The 26,914-nt window shown below is 37.2% G+C and overlaps 1 protein-coding gene across 1 annotated transcript in view; it reads left to right on the top strand.

Annotated features, from left to right (window-relative positions):
- The first annotated feature begins 240 nt into the window (after positions 1–240).
- LOC139735361 (uncharacterized) overlaps positions 241–26,914 on the top strand; it is a 75,531-nt gene continuing 48,857 nt past the window's right edge. Inside the window, exons 1-3 of the mRNA XM_071646108.1 lie at positions 241–337; positions 465–652; positions 26,114–26,411. The gene's annotated coding sequence lies outside the window, so the exon portion shown is untranslated. The remainder of the gene's footprint in view (positions 338–464; positions 653–26,113; positions 26,412–26,914) is intronic.

Raw genomic sequence — 26,914 nt, 5'->3', positions numbered from 1 at the left:
CGCATAATAAGGGTTGTGCGTCTTGCGATCTTGTTTGGGGTTTTCACCTGCAATTATACAACGTTGTTCTTGAGTCTGCGTAGATCGCTGTTGAAAGGGAAAAATTAAAGTCCGCCAACATTCAAAGAAGCATGCACGGAGTGTGCGCGATGTATTGACACGGTGTGTGCACCCGGATCGTACAGGTATGCGGGGTAAATTTACGACGGTAAACATGTTTCACACAGTAAACGTGTATGACTCAGCACTGATCATCAGAGAAATAACGGTGCATCGATACCGCTACACCCACTGACTGTTGTTACCGGAAACCTAAATATGTCAAGAGGCTGGAAAGGTCAGATGAGGTCATATTTGGTTTTGCGGTCTTGTTCATTCCTTGTCATTTCTCACATTCATGACGTCTAGACACTATGTGCCGTGGTTTCAAGCTCATTTCTCGGTAACTTGCGTTTGCTCATCAGGTACCGGTACTATAGGTCTACCAGTGCATCACGTCTCGCTACGTCTTCATGCTCCCCGGTGAAGCCGCTGGGATGAGCGGGGCAGTGCCGCGGAGCTAATGAGCGTGTGAATGGGCGCGGACCACGTACTATCACTGCACTCCGGCCTACTTGACAGACGTCTACCGTCTAGTCTTTCCTGTATATGTGTGAGTCATTTGCCTCATGTTTTTAACTGCATCCACTCTATTTTCATTATGAAGACTTGTGGTATCAAATCACAAAGTCGTGAATTAAAATATGCATTTCAAAGAGTGCCGGTACTTAGCCGTAGGGTCAGTGCCCTGATGCCTTGTCAGGGAGGTGTGAGAGATCTTTCTCACACCTCATTGTGCGTGTTTATATCTTGCAAGTATGCATAATCTGGCCTAGATAGATATATAGGCCTACAGTGTTCATTAAAAGATGCCCAGAACTCAAATGATATTGTCAGAATGAGTAGATTCAAACATGTACGTTTATGGAAAATGTGCTTTATATATGTTGCTATTATTATTATTATTATTATTATTATTATTATTACGGGTATTATTATTATGGTTATAACTATTATTATTATTATCAGTGGCGCATCCAGAGGGGGGCCTGCCGGGCGCGCGCCCCCTCTTTATTTTAGTTTAAACAAAAAAAAAAAAAAAGGAAAAGAAAAAAAAAATATAAAATACGAAAAAATAATTTTGCATAGCTAGGCGCCTCCCTTTTTACGGAATTCCTGGATCCTCCTCTGATTATTACTATTTTGTTATTATCATCATTTTTATTAGTATTATAAGCATTATTATTATTGTTATTATTTTTACTATGAATATCATCAAAAATCTGTCTTCTCAAAAAAAATTCCTACCATAGTCATATAAAGTGATGCACTTGCATTTTCAATGAATGTAATCTAGCATTTGTCAACATGCTTGGAAAAAAAAAGTTTGTGGTTCTGTTAAATGAACTACAGCCCCACCCACCCCCCCCCCCCCCCAAAAAAAAAAGTTGTCTCTCTTTGCTGATTGACACGGATGTCTGGGAAGGTACTTGTCATTGACCAGATTACCTAGTCCCTCTAATTCCTATTGATGTCACTATGGCCTTCCTGTTGGATTGAGGCACATTGCTACACCTGAATGGGCCTGAGGACAAACTTGGATGAATTACTGAATGCTAATGTAAAGCTTGTCTGAGTCCCTTGGCTTGTCATTGGTCAAATTGCTACCGAACTTCATGATGTGATATTTGTTGCTATTGTTACCTTTTTGTTTGTTTCCCTTAATCAATCTACAAACTATTAAAGAATAGAATATGGTGACCAGTAAAAAGAAAAGGAGGAGAAGATATTAAAGTCATAACTATAACTGTAACATAATGCTCTTTTTCAAATTTGATATTTTTTTCTGTCGATGCGCTTAGAAACATCAGTATTGAGCACTAAATAAGTGGTTTTTATCATTATTATTGTTATAATTATTATTATTATCATTATTATCATAATGTGTATAGCCTAAATCACTATTCTAATACATGGAAGATTTTAAAAACATACTGTAATACTAGAAATTTTCGCATGCATGACATTTTCGGGAATCCAAGGAGCCAAGATTTGCGAAAATGAAATCTACTCGTAACTGTTTGTATGTAACACAATACATTGAATGCCAGTAGTGTTTTCGTGAAAGTTTCATGCTGTGAATGTTTCTTGTTTTACTGTAACAAATGGTGTCCCAATACTCTCCTAGTTTGAAGGTTGTATAATGTGAAATCCTGCCATCTTCAGGTGTATCCAAACTTTCCTGTGTGGTAACTATCTGGACAGAGATTGGAAATGGTTGTTAATAATACTAGGTACCACTGAAATCAAGTCAATTTACATCACCACAAAAGCCTTGAAGACCTTTTTTCCTATTATTAGATTTTAAGGTCATTCCTTTCACATTGGTTTCAGCTCACTATGTATGACCTCAGACAGCCTTTGAAAAAAAAAACACCTTTGAAGTGAGAAACCCAACAATCTCAGAGTTGGTGTGACATAACAGCAAAGTTCTATTTTAGGCATTGCGAGATGACAATGGATGGAAATGAAAACGGTGCAGCGAGTTCAGTAACTTTTTGTGAGGCATTTGTCCTTGTAGAGAATCTTGAACTATTCATGATACAATGAGGAAATTTGTTCTTTGTGTGCACATAATTGTAACTTGCGTGGATCTAAGATAACAGAAGGTGATGTACATACATATATTAACATGTGAAGATTATTTGGTGGGGGGAGGGTGGTTTTGTTTAATATTTTTTTGCTTCACATTTTGATTGAATCATTTCTTTATTCAAGAAAATGTTTATATATAACCAGGTCAATTATCTCTTTAGATAATTGCAGGTACACATTGAACATACAACACAAATAACATCCATGAGATTAATGTGCCAGTATCAACAATAATATTTAACACTAACAATCATTATAACATTTATATCAATTCTTTTAAATATATACAAAAGTTGTATGTATATATCAGACGTTTATAGAAACTTCACACTCCGGGCGGACCAATAATCAGTCGATGTTCTGCATTTTTTTTTTTCTGATTTTGTTTTGTACAAAATCAAAAACTCCATTTACTTTCCCATTGAAAAGAAAAATATATCCGTGGTCCTAAAAACTGTAATGAGCCTTCTTTCGGTGTATCTAATTCCATATTACATATATATACAAATATAGAATATTACACATATATACTATACTAATCAACAAACTTTAACATTTTGCATACTATAGAGATAAACCCATGAACTGAGTGTGAGAGTTGAATTCTGATGAAATGTGTATGAGCTATATATACTTTTTGTGTACTTTGGTAATGACGTTTAATCGTCTGCATAAAGGGTATTAATGATATTTTGTCCGTTGAGGTCATAACCATGTTTACATTGAAAAAAAAATTACATATTCCAGGAGAGGATTAAAACAATAAAGAAATATAACTGGGGATGAATGGTCGCCTTTAAAAAAGAAATGTTCCACAAAGGGCCTGACACACATCTCTGAAGCCTGCTCTACAATCAATTGATGTAATCTACCAGGAGGATGCCCTGAATCTACTAAACAACTGGGTACATTGTACCAAAAAAAAAAAGAAAAGAAAAAAAAAGGCAATGAGATCGAACTTTCTGCCGCCAAATACTGTAACATTTCATGCACATATATACATTTCACCTCACAGAATAATTTCAACTGCTAAAATGTAATGAAATATCTCACTTATACAAAATGTGAGGGAAATTAATCAAAAAAAATTTTCAAACAAACTTAAATCACCAGATTTATGTATCAATACAACTTTTGAATTTGACCATGTGTTGGACGGATTTGACTTTCCAACATCATATGTGTAGGTGGTGTGTGCAAATACTACTAATGTTGCCAAAAATGATAATATCACACAGTCAGGAAACGTTTCAATATATCAAACATACAATTCAGTTTCAAATAATTTCCTGTGTATACAATATATTATCACATAACATTTTCAACAATAACATAATATCAGCAATATGTTAATCTTTGATAACATATTGAATTGGGATTTGGTACTGTATACAAAACCTGATTATACCGACATATACGGTGCATCAGACCATGTTTGTTCGTGTCTGCTGTAAAATATGACAAAAGAAGCTAGAAGTGCAGCCTTGCTTAGGTCATTGTACAGCTCCTTTGGCTTCTTGTTACAGTTACACTTGGTGAGGATTTGCTTTATTCGAGTTTTGTTTTCAGCATCAATGAATCCCTTTTGTCCGACCTCAATCGCTTCAAATGAGGTGTCGTAATCGGTTTCATTCAGATCTCGAACCAGATCTTTGTACCTCTCTATCTTCCTTTTGTGAGCGTCTTTTATGTTGCTCTCAAAAGGAACTGTTAACTCTACTACCATAATCTGTGTATGGGATCGTGCCATATGACAACAAGATCTGGGCGTTGGTTAGTTACCAGGATGTGCGGGGGTACTGTGCCTCCTACAATCGTGTGGCCCCCTACGTTACAATAAACATCGAAATTGTTAATTTCTGTGCTCATTATAATGGTCTGTATAACCTTAAGAACATTATTGTGTCGCCAAGTATACCTTTCTAACATCGATGGACAGTGTGACAGAATGTGGTGTAGGGTCCCTGTTGTATTTGGACAGAAGGGGCACATTCCACGAAAAAAAGTTAACCAAAGGTATCCTGAAATATGCTACTTTGTTTAAAATGAAGTGTAGCAAAAAGAGCCGCTAAAAGTTGTTTAAAATGAGGTATAAATCTGCCTAAATGTGCAGACATTTTGTAGCATTTTGAAATGACTGACTTTCAGCTGTTGTACCAGTTAGTAACTCTCTGATGTGATTCTTCTTTGTTTCCACAACATACATTTTGATTTGATGTAAGTGGCAATTTCCCCTGTATTTCCTATAGACATCAGTCTCACATAATTGTATACTATAAAAGTGGACATTTTTCGCGGTGTTGAAATTTCCGTGCATTTTGAGCAACCAGAAACAAGCGCGAAAATAACAGCATGCAAATGTTTTTGCAAGCCATATGTTCCAGTAGTTGATGTCTTGATTCTGTGGAATTAAAAACATTTGAAACTCTTCTCACCCGGCCAAGCACGAAAAATTAGTAGCATGAAAATATCCACTTTTACAGTATGTTTATTTTAAAAAGTGCCTTTTGAAACTTCAATAAACTAAACTAAACTAAACTAAACTAAAATGCTAAAACCTATTCTTCATGACAGTAAATCTTTGCAAATATCAATTTCTGCAATCATTTATGCAGCAAACATGTCTCATTTAATTTATAAAACAAAGATCCAAAAAGAAACACACTGGATGGAGAAACATTGAAAAAATACCCATACCTTTAATATGTGAATGTGTACAGAGGAATGACGTACAAACTGTAGGACTTGCAGTACTACATGTTATTGTACATTGTGACTGATTTGCTATGACTTGGAGACAAGAAAATAAATTGATATTTGTAGGGTACTGGTAGAATGAGCCTCTTTTGACATAGCAAGAATGTTTTATGCACTCAGTGATATGATTACTTTAATTATATTCAAGTATCACATGGAATGCAGGCAAAGGCCTATGATAAGGATTTTTTAGCTCACCTGAGCCAAAGGCTCAAGTGAGCTATAGATTGCGATTGTTCTTCGTCCGGCGTCCGTCGTGTGTCGTGCATCGTCCGTCGTGCGTCGTGCGTCGTTTGTAAACTTCTTACATTTTCATCTTTTTCATGAAAACCCCAAGACTGATTTTCACCAAACTTCGCAGGTAGCATCCCTAGGGGGTTAGGATCTCAATTTCTTAAAATAGACACCGTGCCCCACCCAGGGGGCCCCCAGGGGGCCCAACCCCCCCCCCCCCAAAAAAATAAGATTAAGGAATCTTTAAAAATCTTCTTCTCTAGAACCAGAAGTGATAGAGCTAAGTTAATACTATGAGTTAGTACATTGATGACTGTAGTTTAAAGTTTGTTCATGGTGGAATCAGGGGTACCCCCCTTGGGACCCAGGGACAGGGGGGGGGGGGGGGTGGGGGTGGGGAGGGATCCTTATGGGTCCTAGATTATAAATTTTCATCTTTTTCTTGAGAACCCCATGACCTATTTCCACCAAACTTGGCAGGTAGCATCCCTACTGGGTTAGGATCTCAATTTGTTAAAATGGGCATCATGCCCACCCAGGGGGCCCCCATTGGACCCAACCCCCCCCCCCCCCCAAATTAAGGAATCTTTTAAAATCTTCTTTTCTAGTTCTAACCAGAAGTGATAGAGCTAAGTTAATACCATGAGTTAGTACATGTATTGAAGACTATAGTTTTCAAGTTTGTTCATGGCGGAATCAGGGGTGCCCCCCCCCCCCCTTGAGACCCAGGTGAGGGGGGAGGGGGTCCTAATGGGGCCCAAATTGCACATTTTCATATATTCCTCTTGAGAACCCCATGACCAATTTTCACCAAACTTGGCAGGTATCCCTAGGGGCATAGGATCTCAATTTGTTAAAATGGGCACCGTGTTTCACCTGGAGGGCCCCTAAGGGGCCCAAACTTCCCTAAATTAAGGAATCTTTAAAAATCTTCTCTAGAATTAATGACTGTAGTTTCAAGTTTGTTCATAGCAGATCCAGCTGTGCCCCTCTTGGGGGCCTGAATTGTACATTTTCATCTTCTTCTTGAAAACCTCATGATGGATTTTCACCAAACTTGGCAGGTAGCATCCCTAGGGGGTTAGGACCTCAATTTATCAAAATGGGCACCATGCCCCATCCAGGAGGCCCCAGGGGGCCCTCAATCCCCCCAAATTATGGAATCTTAAAAAATTTGGGCCCTTATTGTACATTTTCATCTTCTACTTGAGAATGCCTAGTCAAATTTTGGTAGAGCTCTGAATAATTTAGCTTAGTGACTGCGTGAAAGGTGAACTTGCGTTACTCAGGTGAGCGCAAGACCCCCGGGTCTCTTGTTTAAAGGACTTCTATGTTTTGTTCAAAATGATATTGAGTATTCCAAGTCAAAATAAATGATGCAGTATTATGTACTTTTGTGAACCAACTAAAAATCCACCACTTTGTTGTTCAAACTATTAATTAAATCTATTTCTATTTTTAGTACTGTTTTTGTTGTTGTGTGAGTAATCTCAACAACAATAAATGAAAGCTGGTACATCAAATAAATCCTGCAGTTTACCTAATTATGATTTCTATGTCTCTGTGGTACAAAACAGTATAATGCCAGTGCTATGCTGCTATAGTGGCATTTTGGACAGTACATTTGTACATGTACATAGATGTACAGCTCACGCTGTACCGTATAAATGATTGCTAAACTTTGGCAGCTACATGTATGAGAGCAGTGTGTAAATTTACAACGTATTATTAAGAAAACAAGGCAGTGCTACTACATGATGTCACAATGCGGGGTAGTATGACGGTACCCTGGGCTGCAGCGTGCCATATCAATACCAAACTGGTAGCATACCAAGTTTTAGGTTATGACTGTATTCCAACTTAGATTGTAGATGAGTCATTGTTTTGTATTCATAGCACCTTGTCTTGCATTTACAATGTACCTGTCAATATTTGTCGCCTTGAAGGCTTCCACCTTGTTCAGTGTGTAGGTGTTACTATCTACTCATGGCAGTACCTTTCCATTGGAGTGGTGTAAGCCTTGAATGATGATAAAAAGGTTCCAGTGCTCTTCTATTGGGTGTGCATGTTGGTTTATAAATACTTCTTAGCCTATGTCAATTGTACTACAGTAAGTACAAGTGTAATTGATCAGAATTGTAGAATTTCTATTCTCATTTCTACAACTCTATATTAAAGTTGGCTTAAATGTAAAAAGGTCAGACAAACGGAATGGTAGAAGTTTCATCAAAATCAGATCTGAAATCTCAAATTTTAAAATTGCATTTGTTTTCATGAATCAGTGATGAAAGCTGCATTGTCACAACCACTAGCGTAGGATATGCAACTGCAGGATGAGATGATGTCATCACATCACAAGTGTGCTATTGACCTTATATTTCCCATTTTGACATGGATGATGAAATAAAAAGAGCATAAATTGTGTCATTTTACATCAAATTATTGTAGTCCTGCAATAACCTACAGGTATTGACAATGACTCATAAGGGAGAATGGTTTGAAGTTGTAAAAGTGTTGTTTCAAATAATGAGTTTTAATAACGATTTTGTGCATAAGCCAGTGGGAGAGTTGCGCAATGATGACGTCATACATTGCCTCTTTTACTTTCTTGGGCCGTGTTTTGCACAGTTTGAATTGAAATTGTACCATACTGTTTAAATCTGATTTTTTACTCCATTGTTGGTAAAGAAAACTTGAATATGGTGTGAAATTACACCTAAACCCTCTATTTATGTCTTACCATTGCAATCAATGTTGATATCAATAGTGGTCCCTATTTTGGGAGAAAAATTTTAAACACATTCTCCCGAATTTAATATTCCAGTGAATGTCAAACTTGCACATTTATCACTAATGAAGACAAAAAATTGAAATATGAATTTGCTGAAATTGTTATACTCTAAAATTATTATATGCATAGATGACATGGATTTAATTTAAAAAAAAAGATATAAAGGGTATATGGTGAAGGACTGGTAGGTCTGCAGTTTTGATACAAATTACATATTAGTAGTCGATCATGCTGAGGTCATCGATGAACTTGTAGTACTCACTGTAGGCCTCAACTCAGGCCCAGAGGTGTAGTCTAGAATACGTGGTCATGATCATATCAATGAGAATGATTCAATTAACCACCTGCACCCTGGCAGCGGTACTCCAAGGTAACTTTTTACCAGCACCTGCCATGTTTTGTGGATATCTGTTACCCAAAAGAAAGAGAGAGAATGGGAGTGGACGCTTAACAGTGAGAGAGGGAGGGAGCTGGGAGGAGGGAACTGACCAGGTCAGATCTCAAAAGCCTCCCGGGTCAAGGTCACGTGAGCCCTGGAAAAAGAAAGAAGAAGGACAAAACGATTAAAATGGGAACAGGATCGCAGATGCGTGAAGGAAGGAGAAAGAAAAGGATGGACAGATTGAGCAGAAAACTTACCTCAGTGCAGGGAGAAAAGACTGCCTAAGATGATGGGAAAGATTGATGAAAAAGGGAAAATGAGGGATGGAAAACTATTCCCAACATACAGAATGTATGGTATACTAGGTCCACACATGTACAACCTAGAGTGTAAAAGCAGGGAGGTGCTCTCTTGTAAAAGTGTCTAATTAGTGTTTGTTAGATACAGGATGCCATGGACTGTTTGCATGAATTTGTGACTGGCCCCGCATCAGATGTGGGCTAATGGTCTTGTGGTAGCAAATTTGTGCTGGTTATAGACATGAGATTGTATTTAACATGAATTACAAAGAAAGAGCATTCACACAAAGCCTGCATTGTGATGTGTGCAGCTATTTTTCAGGTCATCTTCAACTGCCTTTCAAACTTAAAGTTGAATGCATTGATACATACATCGAAAATTCTCACTCTCTCACTGCGATCTTGAAAAATTTCATGTCTCAGAACATTTACATTCGAGGATCAAAGTTCAGTTTTTCCTCAATGCAAATCATGAGGTAACCTCTTTTGTGTAGAATATTCCTTTCATGTATTCCCAAGCCCTGTTCTTTAACTTCTCTATTATACCAACCACACCCTTGAAACCCCATTGTGTTACAGCAATATTCAATGGACAATCTACACAAAGACTTGCATGATAATTGCTTCATGCCAAGGGGTGATGAAAGCAGACTTTTGAATGCACTGTATGGCAAACTGAACATACAATATGGGTTGAATAATGAGGGAAGAAGAAAAACGTATTGGGCCTACTCACTGTGACCGTGAAATATCAAGGAATTATTAAAAAGAGAGGTATAATTAATACAGTGTATTAACCCTTTGGGAACTGAAGATTCTGTACGTAATGGTCTATTGTTCCCTGGAAGGTACACCAATATTACTCTCATTTCGACAACTTTCTAAATTATGCAAAATTGATCACTGCATGTTTATTTTTGTGTATTATAATAAGTTATGTTTATTTGAAAGCCTTGCATGTCACAGAAATGACATACTGGTACTTTTGTTGACCTTTGACTTCTTTCAAGTTACATAATTATATATTCTATATATGAAAAAAATATAAATAGTAAAGCATAAAACTATAAAAATGCGGACAGGCAGTTTCGGGCGGTTCAGTCACTAATGAGTTAAACAGGTTGCCTATGACAACCTTCAAGCTTGTTCAGTGCTAATTCTTAATGCATGCGGTGAACATTGCCATCCTAGATTTATATACAACGAAAAGAGGCAAGGACTGATTGGTAAATGGAACTGCTTCACATACTATACACAAATGATATGTGAAAACGTATCAAAATAGAATTGCACAAATGATGAGAGAATTCATGACTACATGTGTATGTTTGAATATCATTAGGATGGAGCTGATTTTGCTACAACATGAGTTTCCCATAGACACCTGCCCGAGTATACTCGGGACTCGTCCTCAACGGGTTAACATGACATCTTATGAAAACCCTTTAAAAAAAACTGTTGCATTGTGTGACTGATATTAATCATGTGAAACTGGAAAAAAACCCCAAAGCAGTGTCTTAGGGTATCTTAATTTGAAACCCTGAAAAAAATTAACAGTGGCCTGGAAAAGACATTGTCATATTATATGTACCATCAGAACATTAACATGAATTTCGATGTAAATGTTACATCTTTAAAGAAAGAAGTTTTCTTGAAACATGACAATATTGTTGTGGCACTTTTAATATTCTTTGTTTAATATTATTGAAAAACCTGAAAAACTGAGATGCGTCATGTCTCCTTCTAGTCATGAGCTGTTACATTTCAAAAGTAACAACATGTAGTTGATGGAAGGAGAAGGGTGCAACTTTTGGGGTTTTATTTTTGTTTTTTACTTGATTTGTTTCATATTTTTAGCTCACCTGAGCTATTGCGATCGCTCTTCGTGCGTCGTGCACCGTGCGCAATGCGTCGTGCGTCGTCCGTTGTCTGTCGTGCGTAAACTTTTTACATTTTCCTCTTCTTCTTGAAAACCCCAAGACCGATTTCCACCAAACTTGGCAGGTAGCATCCCTAGGGAGTTGGGATCTCAATTTGTTAAAATGGGCACCATGCCCCACCTGGGGGGGGGGGGGGGGGGGGCTCCCAGGGGGCCCCAAACCGCCAAAATTAAGGAATCTTTAAAAATCTTCTTTTCTAGAACCAGAAGTGATAGAGCTGAGTTAATACTATGAGTTAGTACATTAATGACTGTAGTTCCAAGTTTGTTCATGGCAGATCCAGGGGTGCCCATCCCCCCCCCTCCCCGGGGGGTGGGGGGTGGGGGGGGGGAGGTCCAAATGGGGCATTAATTGTACATTTTCATTATCATCTTCTTGAAAACCTCACGATGGATTTCCACCAAACTTGGCAGGTAGCATCCCTAGGGGGTTAGGATCTCAATTTGTTAAAATGGGCACCGTGCCCCACCCAGGGGGCCCCCAGATTAAGGTATCTTTTAAATCATCTTTTAAATCATCTTCTCTAGAACCAGTAGTGATAGAGCTAAGTTAATACTATGAGTTACTACATTAATGACTATAGTTTCAAGTTTGTTCATCACGGAATCAGGGGTGCCCCCCTTGGGACCCAGGGGAGGAGGATGGGGAGGGGTCCTAATGGGGCCTAAATTGTACATTTTCATCTTCTCCCTGTGAACCCCATGACCCATTTTCACCAAACTTGGCAGGTAGCATCCCTAAGGGTGTAGGACCTCAATTTGTTCAAATGGGCACTGTGTCCCACCTGGAGGGCCCCAAGGGATCCAAACCTCACAAAATTAAGGAATCTTTAAAAATCTTCTCTAGAATAAGAAGTAATAGAGCTAAGTTAATACTATGAGCTTGTACATTAATGACTGTAGTTTCAAGTTTGTTTGATAGCAGATCCAGAGGTGCCCCCCTAGCGGGCAGGGAGGAGGGGTGGGGAGGTCCACATTGGGGCCTAAATTGTACATTTTCATCTTCTTGAAAACCTCATGATGGATGTTCACCAAACTTGGCAGGTAGCATCCCTAGGGGGTTAGGATCTCAATTTGTTAAAATGGACACCATGCTCCTGCCCTCCCCCCAACAACAACAACAACAAAAATCCCCCCAAATTATTAAAAGAATCTTTAAAAAAGTGTTCTTCTGGGGGGGGGGGGGGAAACTGCGTGAAAGGTGAATACTTAGGTGAGCGCTAGACCCACGGGTCTCTTGTTTGTGTCCCATCAACTGTGAACTTTTCTCAGTTTTCATGAATAAGCATTGTCCTTGCTGGGATTGGACTGTGCAAGCTTTTGACCATGAGGGAGGTAGTAGACCAGGGCTGGATGATGGACAGCAGGTGCACAGGTGCTGACCACATGTCTCTGTCACAAGCCACATTCAAACACAGCAGTTATCACTTTTTGCATGGTGATGTGAAAATTGATTTATTTGCCACTGTTCACCCACAACAACATCCACAAAAAATCTACATACATTCCAATTACAATGATGGTTCGGAGCATCATGTTTCCTTGCACACACAATTTTCAAAGCACACTTGAATCTATTTAGTATCAGTGATTTGTCTTATATTCTGGGGTAAATTATATCATAGAGTACTGTATAAGCGACATTATAAGTAAATGTTCGTTCTCCATAAAATTTGGACTATACACTGTATGTATGTTATGAGTTGCATTGTGGGATAGAAAAGAATTAATGGTTTATTTGTGAAACGTTTACACATGCTGCACAGGTGAAATTTTTGCGAGACTTCCAAAAAAAAAAAAGTCAAGTAGGAACAGATTTTCACATGACGATGCATATATTGCAAGAGCTGACAATTTGTTTGTGTCCACACACAAGAGTGAACAGTTTTTGCGTCCTGTTGCAAAAGTTGATTTTCAAAAATTTTGATTTTTGTGTATTAATACAGTGTGAATCTGGTTTCTGTGAGCATTATGTGCATTGCAATGAAATTGAAAAATTAATGGTGAAAATTGGGATGGTTGAGGGAGAGAAGGAGAAAGGGAAGGTAACTGGAGGACTTCCCAGCAAGCTGTGGTGGATCTCACCTGAAGGCAACAAAATGACTCCCGACTTCAGGAATGTTGTTTATCAGAACCTACTTTGGAGGTCAGAGTACATATTTTAACATTTTTGGAGGAGTCCACTCCACATCGCTGACTATAATCCTGTCCAAGGGTGGCAGGTGACACGTAATAAACATAAAAGTACATCAGAATCATGCCCTCGTCAGACATATACTCAGTAATTGTAATGTAAAGTTTGGCATGCCTTATGGCACATACAGTGTACATGTAGGGCCTACAGTACGTGTTATGTAAAATCAGAATTGTAGCACAGTTGTTTCATTTGCTGTGGGTGTTCATATTGCCTACCAGCTAGTAGTTCACTGTGAAATGACAAAAAAGAGAAGAAAGGTACAAATCCTTGTGTTGCTGTCCAATATTGAATATGATACCAATTCAGTTATGTGATATATACACAAACTTTTCAATGTGATCTTTTGTTTTGTTAAAATCTGCTGTGTATAGTGTTAGGAAGTATGGGTCTGCTACCTGCAATGCTCTGATGAATAAATCTCTTATTCGACTGAAAAACTGCCTACATATTTGTTACAAGTGGTTCAAGTATTACTTCCCATACATTCTGGATCATATGAAAATGCAGGCCTAGGAAAAGAGAAGTTATACAAATACGTACAAAGATTTGTTTGGGACTTTTTACCAGGGAACTACAGACTTCGCTCTTGATGTGTTACAGTACCTAGTGATTGTGGAAATAAGTTAACCCGTTGAAGACTAGTCCCGAGTATACTTGGGCAGGTGTCTATGGGAAATGTATGTTACAGCAAAATCAGCCCGTCCTCAACGGATTAAAGTTGACCACTCGTGAAAATAGTGTTTTGTATTTACTTTAACATTGTTTTGTATGATAATTTTCTTTTTATTGTAATAGAGTGCCCAAACTACTCTTGGGTTGAATCCAAAATGCATTATGTCTGGGAAGTGGACAGTGCAGCCCTTTTGCAACAAGAGCAGATATGGTTGCTCTCACCATCACAAGATAAGATATTCTTCAGAGTAACATAATTCCTCATTTGGGCTCTAAAAAAGCAGAGTATATAATGTGATCAGTTTTATCAGCTGCTGCCCTCTGTAAGTCTACATGAGATATTAATTCCTACAACAGCCTCAGCTGCCCAGAAGGGTTTCACAAGCGTGAGAAAGTTGCAGAAAGTGTGGGAAATTTGTCACTTCAGCTCTGTGCCTGGTTAGTGACATGGATGGCAATGGATAATTTTATTCACTCTGTTTTTCTTAATCCATTGAGGACGGACTGATTTTGCTACAACACGCATTTCCCATAGACACTTGCCCGAGTATACTCGGGACTCGTCCTCAACGGGTTAATGTTGTTTCTTTGAATTCCATTGTACTTCCTTTTTTAATTGTTTAGATTCTCTATCACTACACTATGTATATATATTTCTATTTCCATTTTTATATTTTTTAATTTTTTTTAATGTTTTATTTTTATTTTGTTATTATCTTTTTACTGCATGTGCCATGTGCTTGTGAGAGGCAGAGTATTCCTGTGACAGATTCATCATGGAAGTATTAGCACAGAAAAAGAATATCATTTTGACATCTAGGGCAAATGTTGGATGATCCGTCACTTTTGCCTGAAAACATGCCAGCTGTCAGGTGTCTGCAATATAAAAGTTTTTTCAACACAGTGTGTAGTATCCGGAATGGTGATTTTGTGGAGGTTACATTGTACCTCAGATTCAATCTTCCCACACTACTTTAGAAGGTGTGGGATCTATGTTTTGCCATATTTTGCCAGAGATGATCTGCAAGGTATGCATAATTCAGTGTTTGTACCATGTCCTATTTCTCCACCCCCTCCTTCTTCTTAGGGGAATTGGAAGTCTCCAGGAGTTGTTGCACAGTCATGGCTCATGTTAATAGTGGTAAATCAAAACAACTGAATAGTTAAAGATGATCTATTCATTTGCATAATATAGCACTCATTCAACATTGCACATGATACAAAACGTATTGTGTTCAGGGATTTTGGAAAATTAGACGGTCTTATCTCTATTCAGCGTTGCATTGCACAACAAATTATCTTGTGTCCTTGTCATTCAGTGGATTGGTGAGAATTGAATTAAAAGTGAAAAGGTGCAATTACCACTAATATACAAACAAAAATTGCAATAAGATATCGAAAAAAAAAAGTATTGTGGAAATTGCCCTGCCTAGACCTGGCCTTAACCCAAATTATGAAATATTGCATTCAAAGAATGATTGTGGCTTTGTGTCCGGAAGAACTGTAAACAAGCTGGGCAGTGCAGAATCTGCATGAATCCATACCTGGATGACTGAGTAATTAAACTAAGCTGCACGTAAGAGGTCAATGTACTGGACTTCCTGTTTCAACTTTTTTTTAAAATTTTGCTGGGAATTCTCTAGGGCTCAGCTCTCAGACAAACAGCGGGATTGATTGCATCCTGCCCTGCAGTCTGGGCAGTTTTGACCCAAATAATTGTTGACGTCTACAATACCTCAAGTGATATTCAGCTGCAAGACTTTAAATAGCAATTTTTGTATGTGCCATGGTGGCACTCACATGGTGCTGCTTTATTGATATTTTTGCCACTGCCCAATTATGAAAGTGTAGGCCCATGCTGTTGTGGTTCCCATGACAACCACCGTGGTCCACACAGAACATGAATCCTTTATTAATGTCTTTGAAATATGAATGAATCCAGTTTCCAGGAAGTGCTGTTTGAAAGCAAAAAAAAAAAAAAAAAAAAAAAGAACAAGAAAAAAAAAAAACCACTGAGGAGGTAAATTACATATCTTTTTTGGTTGTCAATCCAGGTTTGTGCAATAGTGTCAGTAATCTTCATATCATCATAATAAACGAAAATAATGGTAATGTTTGTGGTATTCATAGCAATTTCTTTTGAAAAAAAATCCCCAACTAAGTAATCATGAATATGTTAGATATAAGCATCTTTCCATCATATTTTCAGGAAAAATCTTTTGACAAATAAAGGTTGGGAGATTTAAAATCCAAAAAGCATGAAAAATGGACCATATATAGTGTACAGGCTGTTACCTAAGTATATCATATTCTCAACTCTATCTTTCCAAAGTGCAAAATTTTCAAAATTTTGGTACCACTGGCGTAGTACCTTTCGTTAGTTTCAAGGGTAATAGTTGTACATAATGTTTCTCCTTGTCATCGTAAAGTACCATGCAAAAAGAAGTGTTTTTATGCCTCCGCCACGAAGTGGTGCCGGAGGCATTATGTTTTCGGGTTGTCCGTCCGTCCGTCCGTCCTTCCGTCCGTCCGTAATGAATTTTGTGGACAGGGTAACTATCAAAACCTTTTGAGGTATCCTAATGAAACTTGGCATATATGTGTATTAGGAGGTGAAGTTGTGCCTATCAACTTTTGGGTGCACATGCTCAAGGTCAAAGGTCAAATGGTCAAGGTCAAATGCTTAAAATTTCACTTTTTCCCCCATATCTATGCAATGCTCGAAGATATTTTCTTGAAACTTAGTGTATACATGTATTACCCAATTAAGATTCTCTGGTGAAAGTTTGGGGTCATGAGGTCAAAAGGTCAAAGGTCAAAAGGTCAAGTAAAATGTTAAAATTGCACTTTATTCTCTGTATCTTGGAAATTGTTCAAGGTATCTTTATGGAACAAAGTATATATGCATGTACTGACTGGCAGTGGTTATCTAGGGAATTTGGGGTTCATGTGGTCAAAGGTCAGGGGTCAAAGGTCAAGGGTAATACTTCAAAATTTTACTATTTTCCTTATATTTATGCAATGCCAGCAGGATTATTTTTTTAGAAACTTGATGTATGCATGTATAACCCACTAGAGATTCTCTGGGATTTTCTTTTTTTTTGCCAAGAAGGTCAAAGGTAAAAAGGTCAAAGATCAAGTGAAAGTGCTGAACTTACTTCTTTCTCCATATCTCGGAAGTGGCTCAAGTTATCTTTAAACTTAGTACATATTTATGTATGTTCTGCCTGACATTGATTCTCTTATGAATCAAAGGCCAGATGAAAATGATAACAATTTACTGTTCAATACAGAAATTGCGCTTTTTCTCCATACAATTTATACCTTGACAATTACTCAAGTGCGTAAACTTATGAAAGGGTCAAAGTCGAAGTTAAAGTTCTTAAATCCCCAAATACATGCTCTCCTATTCATCCAATTAAACATAGGTCAAGGAAGGTGAACATTCGATACATTTGTGACAAACATGTCATTTTAATATTTTGCCAATTTTGTGAAAATGTAATCACACATTGTCCACATGTACTATAGACCTATTAGGAGAATCATGCATTATGGCGGAGGCATACCAGTCGCCATAGCGACATTTCTAGTTAGTAAATGTTATTGATTTTGTAACATTATGGATGCAGTTATTAATATTATCTCAAGGACTTGACATTGAATAATTTATGAATACCTCATAGATATTTTATTGAATTGAATTGAATTGAATTGATTGCTTTATTGTCCACAATGCGAAAGTGGAAATGCGCCTTCCACCAGCGTTACACACAAGAGATACAAACAGATAACAATTGTTCATTGAACACGTACGTTACAGATTACTAATAAGATAAACCATAAATGTTTTGCATTACTTGTTGCAGAAAAATAAAATAATAACCATTATATTCATAGTACATATTACATATAAACATCTCATTCAATTCATTCATTTAAATAAATTCTATAATTATTATACTTATTATCAAAAATTCAACTTTCAACAAATCTTTCACTTCTAATCAATTTTTTTTCACATATGCCTCAAAACCATAATACCTACCAAATATAATTTCAATTACTTCAATTACTACTTATATGCAAATTGTAATCTCCTTGTCAAATAGGCCTAAATGTAGGCCTATCCCTTAGAAATTTTCACAGATATAGAGTCAGACAAGACAAATATTAAAATGTAAAAGAGCAAAATATGTACTATTAAAGAATGTTCTTGTGGGTGAGATGGCCCTGACTTGTGTATTTATTACTGCCTGTAAATTTGAATCAACAGCTTCAGAAAAAAAAAGATAGATCAAGCGTAGACCAATAATAGAATCTCTTTTTCCCTTCATTTCCAGTTAATGAAAAAAGTCCTTGGCTACCTTCCAGTTCTTCTACTCCAAGGTAATACACAAAGTTGAAGGAGGCTGGCCCTTTCCTCCTCCACCCCAAAAAGAGAGAAAATGATAATGTTGTGAAAAGAAATAGGGTGCATTTATCAACTCACTTCTGGCAGAAAATTAAAGGTTTCCAAACAACTTTCAGGTAGTTTTTGGCAGTTGGTTTTATGCAAAGCTGTTTTGAGATTATTGGGACAGAAATGTGTTTTGAAATGTGAAAGTGCAATCACATGATGCATTTGAGCCTGAAATGTGTTTCTGTAGAGTTGATTTATAATTCGTTTATATATTCATAAGTCTTTTGAAATAATTTATGTTTATAGCTCAGATCTGCCAACCACTGCCAATTACACATCTCTGCTCCTCAGTGTCAAACTGCGCAATGGAGCTGTGCAGAAAACCAGGCCTCCCAATCGTCTCATGACAGAGTTGATATGCAACAACTTGAGTAATGCGATCCAAAAGGTGAGATTTTTATGTCCATACTGGCAAAAATCTTCTGATTTGGATCGCGATATAAATCTTTAGACTTGAATCCCACTAATTTGTGTCAGTGTGAATCCTACTATTGTCATATTGTCGGCTAGACTCGTGTCGGTATATTGATCTCTTTATAAGGTTGAACTTTGCTTGGACAAGATAACTTTTAGAGGGTTTATTGCCCTTTTTATTGTAACTGTTCCACTTAATTCCAGGCTGAAGATCCATATCAGAGCAACTGCATCTCAAGGTAACTGGCAAATCTGATTGCAAAAATGTTAACCGCTGTGTATGTTAAAACCTGATTGCAATCAACTGAAACTGAAATGTTTAGACATTTTGACCAACATGCAAAGGATAATCAAGTACATCAACAACAAAACATGTAGTTTGTGATAAAGGTACTGGCAGGTGTCCAACAACTCCATAACCTTGCTGTTCCTGGGAAAGCATGTTATCAATGATAAATCTGTGTTTAAAGGCATTATTTACGGTACCATTTGCAGATAAACCAAAAACCCAGCTTTAGTGCTTCAAAATAGTTTGGAAATGTGAGTTAGGGATAGAAACAACCAATGTAATAATTTTAGTCTGTATAATCAATGTCAAGTATTGTTAGATATACAAAATATGAACAATAGACATGATAAAATTGTTTCTAGACTAAACCATGTACAATTACGGTTCAGTGAGGAAAATAGCAATATTTCCTTGGTTGTATTTGCCAAATTTTTACATGGTAGGATGTTTTGTGATACAACTGCCTTACACATAGGCCTCTTTGCATCAAATGTGATAACTTGGAACATTTTTTAAATCACTGCTCCCAATGGTAAACAATACCTTTAACCACCAATCAAATAGCTGAGTTTCCACAATAACTCTAACCCCCATACATTCAAAACCAGGTGATCGTTATCACATTTTACACTATTGTGCAACTTAGTTAAAAAAAACCTGAAGAAAATAAAAGATCAACAAAATTGTGATGGTTCTTTCATAGTTTTGAAATAAATCACTGCTGGTGAGTCTGATAAATTATTTGTGAGAATTTGAGGACAGTTGCCCATGTCTCCACATGTGTTACAATTGAACCCACTGCCATGTCATTTGGCGGTTGATTCTATTTCAGTTTAAGCAGAACCAGGTGTGTGTGTGTGCTTTTTTAAACACCATTGTATTCATAGGTGAAGGACAAATTACTTGCAATTTCAATAATTTTTAATCCCAGATGCACACGTACTCATGTATTCCTAATGGTATAGCCAGTAACAGCAAGAGAACCTTGATAATTTTCAAGAAGAGAGTTGATGATGGAATAAATTTCAAGTGAAACACCACTGTACAAGTTGAAATTTGCTTCAATAGATACAAATGTAAATTCAGAATAAATCCTACAAAGAAAAATGGTCGGTTTTCACTAAAATTTTACAAGTGACCGTCTATTACAAAATCAACAAAAAGTTGTATGTTCTAATTTTATGTGAGGATTCAAAATAGGTGGAACAGGTCACCTCGTCAGTCTAGGTTTTTCATATTTTTTGAAAGAGCAATTCTTCCACATTATTGTAAAATTTGGGATCATGATATGGAATGGAAATTGTGTTTGAGCAGTTTTTCAAGAACACTTTTTTTTTGTAGAATAGTGTGATTAGGTCTGTCTTAGAGGCCCTTTTTCATTTCTTAAAACCCTTTTACATACTCTCCAATTTCAAATTTTGGAAGGATGATTCTAAGTATCTAAGGTTAGTATCAGTCATGAATAGAATGTTTACAATTTCAGCTTAATCTCATAATCCTTTCATTGTGGCTATCACAGGATTTTACGTCCTGTTTTTTTCCCCCCATTCATTGCACAGCCCACAACTTGGTGAGATTAAGTGCTTGGATAGACCCTCTCCTCAGTAAAAACTTTGCCAGAGTGTATGCTTTCTTTCTGTTATTTAGACAAATCAGGAGGTTCCAGTTGTATTGAGTTATAGGCACTACATCTTTTTAAAGCTCAGAGTCTGCACTGTGGTAACTTTTTGTTGGTTTTGTGATGCAGGGTCACATATGTAAGTCAAGAAAATTGTATACAGTTTTACATGTGATTCTTTTTACAAGACAGTATCGTTCACAACCATATATGCAAATGATTCATCCAAAATTACTCATTTATGCTGCTGATGATTGAGCAAAGAGAGGATGAATAATGTTGTGTTACTACATTTTCCCCCTTTTGAGAATTTGATTTGTCCTTCAGTACTTAATGAAATCATCTTCCATCATTTTGTGCAGTCAAGCAAGCAGTACTCATTGATAGCGTGGGCAGAGAGTGATATCATGATCTCATTGCTTCTTTAACTCAGGTTTCATCGTGGTGTAATAACATCTATCTGCCCACTTGTGTCTGTATCGTATGGATGCTGTCCATTCTGTTGAATTTGTGTGCTAAGTATCTTTCGTGGACGCTCTAGCATATTTCCTGAGGGTTTGTTTCTTATTTTTATGTATTACAAAATGTTGCTCTATGTAGAAAGGAGGAATAAACAATTTATGACTGTGTCATGGTTCTTTATGTGGGTGGTGTATTTGTGGGTCAGGGTAGGGTTTGTGCAATAAACCAACATCATGCATACATATTTGTACAAAGTCTAGCACTGTGACTCAAAAATGCATTATCATTGCACTCCTACAGTGTAATACATTTTTTTTTTTTTCAGGTCATGGTAGTTTTACAGAGAGAACAGAAATAATGCAATTTTCCGAGTAACTTGAGTCCTGATCCAAATCACACAAATTAGTGAAATTTTTTGAAAAAAGATGCCAAGTTGTGCAGTGAGAACTATGACCGCAAAAAAAAAAAAAAAAAAAAAAATGTTTTACATTCTACAATGCACTGCTTGTGATGATCCATGTAATTTTTACCATGCTGTGGTGTGCTGCTGTATACTGTAAAACATGATATATTCACCACATGAATTTTTTTTTGCGAATTGGAGCAGACAGTCTTTTTTGCAGCATGAAATTTTCACGACCTGCCACGTACTGGCATTCAATGCATATAGTGTAGACAAGAACTTTCGCGTGCATTTTAATTTCGCGAATCTTGGCACTCGCGAAATTCGCGAAATTAAAATACACGCGAACATTCCTCGTTTTACAGTATTGAATTGGCCTTGATATGTAGACTGGCAAGCATTCCATTCATAACGTGTGCAGGTCAGCTCTTCAAAAATAAACCCAAAAGGTATTTTTTGATTTTTTTTTGTTGCAATGTGAACATCGAATAAAAGAGATGCAACCCTGATCATGACCCAAATTTCATAATTTTGCAATAATACGGCACTATAGGGATCGATTAATGAATGTTATGCCTGGTATAGGGTTTGGTGTGTTTTGCCCTGTATGTATTACAAGATGCAGTTGATTACAATGAAAACCCGAACCAACCATGTTCACAATTGAAATTATATTAGTGATAAGATTTTCAGTTATCAGTCTCCTTTTTTTAGGGGTGGGGGTAGATGCTAACATAGCAGTAAAGATTGATATAACTGCTTCATTTCCACAGTAATATAGAAGAATATTATATATAGTTTATTTCTAGTAACATCTATTTCTCTCAGATGACCCATCCTATCCTCATCAGATTTGCCTAGTTTTTAATAAACAAAATGTATTTTGCTTTGGTTTCATCTTTTTTGATAATGGTTGACATATTACTCTGTCTTCAGAGGATGATGTTGTCATTTTCTGCATCAAGATCATGCACCTATTTTAAGATGAACTTTTAGATCCCTAAAATAAAAATATACAAATATTCCTGAAGAAATTACACAAAAGTTTCATTTAAAATTGAAATATCATGACATTTGATGATTTCAACAAAAGTTTGATTGACAAAAAGGTAAATCTTTATAATGATTGACCTCTTTGTCCATTACCCTGAAAAAGAGTAATGTTATGAGACTGAGAAGAAAGCCGTTTTGCCACCATTTTGTGCTATTAGCTGAGCAGTCTGCACTCACGTAATACATGTAAATAGCCTAGCTGGCTGGTTGCATGTTTCATAGTATGGAAGCAGGGTGTAATCTCAAAGGACAAGTTCACCTTGATATAGAACGTGTCAGTGAAAGTTTTAAGAAAATAAGAAAATCTGTTCAATGGTTATGAATTTTTAATGTTCCATTGCCATCATTGCTGGACGAGAAGACTACTACAGCTTACAATGTCACATTGGTAGAACGATATAAAAAAAGTGTAAAGAAAATTCAAAATATTTTCATTTTTCTCGCATTATAAAAGAACACTTGACTTACCTCTTTCAGAAGGCAGAGGAAATAATATTACCCTTAATATAGGTCCGTAGCAAGTTGAGGGAATGTATACTTTTTTCAAAAAAGAAATTCTGGGAACTTTCTTCATGTTTTCCTTATATGTCATTCTAAGCATGTGACATCACAAACTGTAGTAGTCTTCTCATCCAGCAGTGACTGTGGAGAAAATCAAAAAATTCATAACTTTTGAATGGATTGTCCAATTTTCCTCAAGCTTTCACTGATGTGTTCTAACTAATATTACTGCATTCACTCAATCCACATGTGCACTTTGTATATTAAGGTTATCCTTTAAAATTTGGTGGGAGTCGTGTGACACAAATCACAAGCCTTCTGCACTGAGAGTTCACACTTCTAATCATGTCAACAACTTGACGAAAAGTTAGAAAATCACATTCAGGAGTTTGATTTCAAGTCATAAATGGTGATAAAAACATAATGTTGATTTGACTAAAGCTGCTTCTGAGGAGCATACGCCAGTTTGAACACGTTCACACAATGTTCCAAATCAAGCTGTAAGTTTTAACTTTGATGATTAGCTTGTAATTTAGTACTGTATAGATGTACTTGAAAGTTAGCTATCTGAAAGATTTCTTGATGATTATAAACCACAAGATTTCTCAGGGTTTACGCTCTATTTTATCCACCAGACACGGGGGTCTCAACTCTTTGTGTGGACACACGATCATCAACAAATTCTAAAGTTATCCTGACCTCTCTGTGAATCCTTTTCTCTTTCAGCTTCCAGGTCTAAAATGCATGTACCTCCAGAGCATGTTGTACAGAACTGTATTCCCGCTATGATCACGTTTTTTTTTGCTAGTTATAGCCTACACGTGTGTATTTCGTCCGGTTCTGTAGTTTGATCATTGAGTGATACGGACTCTTGCTCGAAAGTTCAATTTTTTTATTAGGCATCATGTGGACATGTGTTGTAACACAGGGGGCAAGATCTTATCATCAGTGATTAGCTACCATTGATGATTAGCTTTTGTGTGAACATAACCACAAAGAGGTGAATGTGCTAGCCAAGGATAGGAGACACAGCAGCTTTCTCATAACACTGGTGGTGTGCCCCTACAGTTTATAGTAATAGTTTGCTTCCCTTTTAGGTCGGAAGCAAACCATCCCGATCATTTCTGTCTTTTTTTTCCTGGCAGCTATCTTGTCAGGATGATGGGCAAAACCACTGATTTTGAAGTGGGTGTGGATGAACATTATCATTTCCATCACCAAACGGACGCATCTGTTGTCTCTTCTTCTTGTCTGATAATTTGGCACATTGACCCAAAGGCACTCAGAGATTTGCTCTCATGTCTGAATGGATCGTTGACCTTTTGTCTTCATCCCGATGCCATCCTCTTCGTTCATGAGTTTGTGAGCCGCTTTTTGATTTTTGTTTTTGTGTTGGTTATCGTGTAGCCCCTCTCGGCCCTTCATTCTCTTCCTGTTTGTGCATCAGTGAAAGGTAAATATATATATAACACAATGTAACTTGGTTGTTGTCAAGGAAAGAAATATCCTATGAAAGAAAGAAAGAAACAAATCATTGATCTGCTCGAACATTAGATCTTTCAGAATGTGGGCTGCATTTAGGCCTACTGGTGCTCTCGCCTCCCTTTCTTTTCTTTCTTTCTTTTTCTCCCGATTAGCTCCTTTCATGATTCCCCAAAGATAATCCATAAATGGATGTTTGTATGCAGTGGAAGAGGGATTTGATGGCAGTCTCATTTTCCTTGACCTTCTGATCTCATTGTTGCTTGAATTCATGCAGTAGGACATTTCTTTGCATCCATAGAGCAAGCCGGAACTTGAAGATGGGCTTCCATTGAATTTATTATTGCCATGAGGTGTAAACGATACCTAGTAGATGTCCCCATTTCCTGTGAGGACAGGCATGCCCACGCACACTAAAGATAAGGAATAGTGTCACAGAGCTTGAGAGCACAATAGTGCATGAGAGGAAGATTTAGGTATCATCCATGTGCTCATCTTTCTCCTGTTGCTTCCACGTTTTTCCGGTCGCATGATACGAAATTGAGAAGGCTTATGGTGTGATGAGCAGTATCCACAGATATAAAGAGAAAAGTTTAATGTGAAACACATTCTTTTTTAAACACATGTTTCCATATTCCTTCATCATCATCCTTCGGTGATACCGCTAAACTTGGCGGATAACCGCAAGATACTATTGCAGTATTTGATACATTGGCGTACATCGGTGTAGTCTTTGCATTTAGACTCAAAGAGTTATGATGTTGTAATCCCTTGTTGCTGTAAAAAGACACCAGTGCTTGAATGGGCAGTATGATGAATAAGTTTGTGATGATGTTTTTTGAATGACTGACAAAGCTTTGGTGGCAAGTAAGATATGGCTGGATTATTTTGTATGTCTGTCAGAAAGGAAAACCTCTGTATGTTTGTCATTTTGCCTCTTGAGAACATTCTGTTTGGATGAAAAGCTCATGACATAGACGGCCCCTTTTGACTCCTTATTGCTTTTCTGGCTTGCCACTATTGGATAAATGTTTTTCAGCAGCCTTTCTTTTTTGTTTTGTTTTGTTTTTGTTTTGTTTTTTTGCTACAGAAAGGAAAAAGAGTAGATTCAAAGGAGGTACTGTAAATGGCAGGTACTATTACAACAACTAATGTGTTCAAAGGTGATCAGTTTAATATGTATCCATATAATCAAACATTTCATTTGCACAATGTGCAAGTGCTCTAATTTAATGGAGTTTTAATACAAATCCAGAGTAAAATTTATTTCCTTCCATGCCAAATCATTACAATGAAAAATGATACTTTTTTGACAGTTTCCCAAATGGCATTTATTTTTTGCCGTGGGGTGTGCATGGAGCTGTCTTTTTCTCTGTTTCTCATTCCTCTCTGCAATCTTTTTAGTCAGTTACCGCTTATTTCTCTGATTCTGATCTTTTTTGTTTGTCTTTCTTGTAATTACAGATTCTGTCTACGCATTTTGTTGTGAGTGATACTATAGGTCTCAGCATCACGAAGGGCGTCAGCAAACTACAATGAACCAAGCCTTGTAGACCCATGAGTTCACATGTAGCTGAAACGTGGTGAAATAGTGGACCGCAGAGCCGTTGTGTAACTGCAAACTTTTTTCCTCCGGATTTGCGGCGCATTCATTAACTTGATCTTTGAGTAGGCGTGTTCTTGCCAGCATTGTGTCTGTGATGCCAGATGTTACGATTCCAGGAGAGCTTCTTGATGGAGCAAGTATGAAATATTTATGTGGGTAAGTACAGCTGAACACATGGCTTTGTGATATTCTCCTCTCAAATATCCCTGCGGTGCCTCTTGACAAGCCGCGTCGGTTGTCACAGTGTCTACTGTCGCATTTAAAAAAAATATGTTTCAAGTCAGTATGTTTTACATGGTTGACCTGATTATTAGGGGGAAAAACATACATACACGTCAGTGTGAAAACACTGCATTGTAACAATTACTGGGTCCTTTGGAGCAAAGTCAAGAAAAACAAAATTATCTATCTAGAGGCTATGTCAACTCACGGAGCTACTTCAATGCAAACCAATGATATCATTACACAGAGATGGGTTCCTGTAAAGTAGACCATAGTGCTACAACACAGTTGTATCATACAAGGATATATTGAAGTTCACGTCAATTCATTCCAGGATTTTTCCTTTAAATACCTTTGAAATGTAGACCTGGCTGCAAGCTATTTTTTCAAACACAGGAATGATACTATTTTTTTTTCTTGTTAAAGAAAATTGTGCT

Source organism: Diadema antillarum, unplaced genomic scaffold (assembly GCF_040938485.1).
Source record: "Diadema antillarum isolate AM-2024a unplaced genomic scaffold, OU_Dant_1.0 seq00000570_RagTag, whole genome shotgun sequence".
Lineage (NCBI taxonomy): Eukaryota > Metazoa > Echinodermata > Echinoidea > Diadematoida > Diadematidae > Diadema > Diadema antillarum.
Note: the sequence above shows the minus strand (reverse complement) of the source record. Positions and strands in the feature narration are given on the sequence as shown.